The sequence below is a fragment of the Piliocolobus tephrosceles genome, chromosome 18, assembly GCF_002776525.5.
Source record: "Piliocolobus tephrosceles isolate RC106 chromosome 18, ASM277652v3, whole genome shotgun sequence".
NCBI lineage: Eukaryota > Metazoa > Chordata > Mammalia > Primates > Cercopithecidae > Piliocolobus > Piliocolobus tephrosceles.
Window position 1 is genome coordinate 26,056,546 of NC_045451.1, and position 5,131 is coordinate 26,061,676.

Here is a 5,131-nt window from a genome sequence, read left to right on the forward strand (position 1 = left end):
TGTTGACTGAAGAGAAACGTGTAACTCTCTGAGGTGCATTCACACATTGCAATGCCGTTTCTCAGAAGGCTTCTTTCCAGTGTCTGTTTGAGGATATATCCGTTTTCATTATAGCTCTCCATGAGCTCCCAAATATTACATTGCAGAATACACGACAAGACAGTTAGCAAAGTGTTCCAAGAAGGGAAGGGTGGAACTCTGTGTGATGAAGTGACACATCAGAAAGCAATCTCTCAGAAAGCTATTCTCTAGTTGTTCTCTGAGGCTACTTGCTTTTTCCCAAGGGGCCCGAATTGTCTCCCAGGTATCACTGTGCAGATTCCACGAAAAGAGTGTTAGCAAACTGCTTCCTGAGGAATAAGTGGTAACTCTGTGAGATGAATTCACAGATCACAAAGAAATGTCCCAGAAAGCTTCTCTCTCGTGTTTAACAGATGATAGTTCCTTTATCAAGGGAGGCCTCAAAGCGATCCAACGTAACCTTTCTTAGTTTCTTCAAAGACAGTGTTAATCGCCTGCTCCATGAAAGATAAGTGTAACTCTGTGAGATGAATTCACACATCCACAAGAAGTTTCTAAGGAAGCTTCTTTCTAGTTTTCATATGAGGATATTTCCTTTGTCTCCAACAGCTTCACTTCGCTAAGAAATTTCCCATTGCAGATTTCCAGAAAACTGTCTTGGCAAACTGTTGGCTAAAGAGAAACGTGTAACTCTGAGAGGTGCATTCACACAACGAATGCAGTTTCTCAGAAGGCTTCTTTCCAGTGTCTGTCTGAGGATATATCCTTTTTCACCATAGCCCTCAATGAGCTCCCAAATATCTCATTGCAGTATCCATAACAAGACTGTTAGCAAACTGTTCCAGGAAGGGAAGTGTGGAACACTGTGTGATGAAGTCACACATCAGCAAGCAATCTCTCAGAAAGCTATTCTCTAGTTGTTCTCTGAGGATACTTGCTTTTTCTCAATGTGCCCGAATTGGCTCCCAGATATCACTGTGCAGATTCCACGAAGAGAGTGTTAGCAAACTCTTTCCTGAGGAATAAGTTGAACTCTGTGATATGAATTAACAGATCACAAAGAGAAGTCTCAGAAAGCTTCTCTCACGTTTTTAACGGATGATATTTCCTTTATCAGCATAGGCCTCAAAGCGATCCTAAATAACCTTTCTTGGGTTCTTCAAAGATGGTGTTAATGGCCTGCTCCATGAAACATAAGAGTAACTCTGTGAGATGAATTCACACATCCAGAAGAAGTTTCTAAGGAAGTTTCTTTCCAGTTTTCATATGAGGTTATTTCCTTTGTCTCCATTAGCTTCACTGCGCTAAAAAATATCCCATTGCAGATTTCCAGAAAACTGTGTTAGCAAACTGTTGGCTGTAGAGAAACGTGTAAATCTGTGAGGTGCATTCACACATCACAGTGCAGTTTCTCAGAAAGCTTCTTTCCAGTGTCTGTCTGAGGATATATTCTTTTTCACCATAGCCCTCAATGAGCTCCCAAATATCACATTGCAGAATCCACGACAAGACTGTTAGCAAACTGTTCCAAGAAGGGAAGGTTGGAACTCTGTGATGAAGTCACACATCAGAAAGCAATCTCTCAGAAAGCTATTCTCTAGTTGTTCTCTGAGGATACTTGCTTTTTCCCAATGTGCCCAAATTGGCTCCGAGATATCACTCTGCAGATTCCACGGAAAGAGTCTTAGCAAACTGCTTCCTCAGAAATCAGTTGTAACTCTGTGACGTGAATTAACAGATCACAAAGAAATGTCTCAGAAAGCTTCTATCACGTGTTTAACAGATGAGAGATCCTTTATCAGCGGAGGCCTCAAAGCAATCCAAAGTAACCTTTCTTAGGTACTTCAAAGACAGTGCTAATGGCATGCTCCATGAAACATAAGTGTAACTCTGTGAGATGAATTCACACATCCATTAGAAGTTCATAAGGAAGCTTCTTGTTTTCATATGAGGATATTTCCTTTGTCTCCATTAGCTTCATGGCGCTAAGAAATATCCCATTGCAGATTTCCAGAAAAATGTGTTTGCGAACTGTTGGCTGAGGAGAAAGGTGTAACTCTGTGAGGTGCATTCACAGATCGCAATGCAGTTTCTCAGAAGGCTTCTTTCCAGTGTCTCTCTGAATACATATCCTTTTTCACCATAGCCCTCAATGAGCTCCCAAATATCACATTGCAAAATCCACGACAAGACTGTTAGCAAACTGTTCCAAGAAGGGAAGGGTGGAACTCTGTGTGATGAAGTCACACATCAGAAAGCAATGAGATGAATTCACACATCCACAAGAAGTTTCTAAGGAAGCCTCTTTGTAGTTTCCATATGAGGATATTTCCTTTGACTCCATTAGCTTCACTGCGCTAAAAAATATCCCATTGCAGATTTCCAGAAAACTGTGTTAGCAAACTGTTGGCTGAAGAGAAACGTGTATGTGTGAGTTGCATTCACACATCGCAATGCAGTTTCTCAGAAGGCTTCTTTCCAGTGTCTGTCTGGGGATATATCCTTTTTCACTAGTCCTCAATGATCTCCCAAATATCACATTCCAGAATCCACGACAAGACTGTTAGCAAACTGTTCCAAGCACGGAAGGGTGGAGCTCTGTGTGATGAAGTCACACATCAGAAAGCAATCTCTCAGAAAGCTATTGTCTTGTTGTTCTCTGAAGATACTTGCTTTTTCCCAATGGGCCCGAATTGGCTCCCAGATATCACCGTGCAGATTACACGAAAAGAGTGTTAGCAAACTGCTTCCCGAGGTATAAGTTGTAACTCTGTGAGATGAATTCACAGATCACAAAGAAATATCTCAGAAAGCTTCTCTCTCGTTTTTAACGGATGATATTTCCTTTATCAGCGGAGGCCTCAGAGTGATGCAAAGTAACCTTTCCTAGGTTCTTCAAAGACAGTGTTAATGGCCTGCTCCATGAAACATAAGTGTAACTCTGTGAGATGAATTCACATATCCAGAAGTTTCTAAGGAAGCTTTCTTCTAGTTTTCTTGTGAGGATATTTCCTTTGTCTCCATTAGCTTCACTGCGCTAAGAAATATCCCATTGCAGATTTCCAGAAAACTGAGTTAGCAAACTGTCGGCTGAAGAGAAACGTGTTACTCTTTGAGGGGCATTCACACTTCGCAATGCAGTTTCTCAGAAGGCTTCTTTCCAGTGTCTGTCTGAGGATATATCCTCTTTCACCATAGCCCTAAATGAGCTCCCAAATATCACATTGCAAAATCCACGACAAGAATCTTAGCAAACTGTTCCAAGAAGGGAAGGGTGGAACTCTGTGTGATGAAGTCACACATCAGAAAGCAATCTCTTAGAAAGCAATTCTCTAGTTGTTCTCTGAGGATACTTGCTTTTTCCCAATGGGCCCTAATTGGCTCCCAGATATCACCTTGCAGATTCCACGAAAAGAGTGTTAGCAAACTGCTTCCTGAGGAATAACCTTTAACCCTGTGAGATGAATTTACAGATCACAAAGAAATGTCTCAAAAAGCTTCTCTCTCTCTTTTTTAACGGATGATATTTCCTTTATCAGCGGAGGCCTCAAAGCGATCCAAAGTAACCTTTCTTAGGTTCTTCAAAGACACTGTTACAGGCCTGCTCCATGAAATATAAGTGAAGCTCTGTGAGATGCATTCACACATCCACAAGAAGTTTCTAGGGAAGTTTCTTTCTAGTTTTCATATGAGGATATTTCCTTTGTCTCCATTAGCTTCACTGCGCTAAGAAATATCCCATTGCAGATTTCCAGAAAACTGTGTTAGCAAACTGTTGGCTGAAGAGAAAAGTGTAACTCTGCGAGATACATTCACACATCGCAATGCAGTTTCCCCGAAGGCTTCTTTCCACTGTCTGTCTGAGGATATATCCTTTTTCACCATATCCCTCAAAGAGCTCGCAAATATCACCTTGCAGAATCCAAGACAAGACTGTTAGCAAACTGTTCCAAGACGGGAAGTGTGGAACTCTGTGTGATGAAGTCACACATCAGAAAGCAATCTGTCAGCAAATTCTCTAGTTGTTCTCTGAGGATACTTGCTTTTTCCCAATGTCCCCTAATTGGCTCCCAGATATCACGGTGCAGATTCCACGAAAAGATTGTTAGCAAACTGCTACCTCAGGAATAATTTGTAACTCTGTGAGATGAATTCACAGACCACAAAGAAATTTCTCAGAAAGCTTCTCTCTCGTTTTCAATGGATGGTATTTCCTTTATCAGAGGAGGCCTCAAATGATCCAAAGTTATCTTTCTTATGTTCTTCAAAGACAGTGTGAATGGCCTGCTCCATGAAACATAAGTGTATCTCTGTGAGATGAATTCACACATCAACAAGAAGTTTCAAAGGAAGCTTCTTTCTAGTTTTCATATGAAGATATTTCCTTTGTCTCCATCAGCTTCACTGCGCTAAGAAATATCCCATAGCAGGTTTCCAGAAAACTGTGTTAGTAAACTGTTGGCTGAAGAGAAACGTGTGACAATGTGAGGTGCATTCACACATTGCAATGCTGTTTCTCAGATGGCTTCTTTCCAGTGTCTGTCTGAGGATATATCCTTTTTCACCATAGCCCTCAAAGAGCTCCCAAATATCACATTGCAGGATCCACGACAAGACTATAGGCAAACTGTTCCAAGAAGGGAAGGGTGGACGTCTGTGTGATGAAGTCACACGTCTGAAAGCAATCTTTCAGAAAGCTATTTGCTACTTGTTCTCTGGGGATACTTGCTTTTTCCATTGGGCCCGAAATGTCTCCCAGATATCACTGTGCAGATTCCTCGAAAAGAGTGTTAGCAAACTGCTTCCTGAGGAATAAGTTGTAACTCTGTGAGATGAATTCACAAATCACAAAGAAATGTCTCAGAAAGCTTCTCTCTCGTTTTTAACGGATGATATTTCCTTTATCACAGGAGACCTCAAAGCAATCCAAAGTAACATTTCTTAGGTTCTTCAAAGACAGTGTTAATGGCCTGTTCCATGAAACATAAGTGTATCTCTGTGAGATGAATTCACACATCCACAAGAAGTTTCTAAGGAAGCTTCCTTCTAGTTTTCATATGAGGATATTTCCTTTGTCTGCATTGGCTTCACTGCGCTAAGAAATATCCCA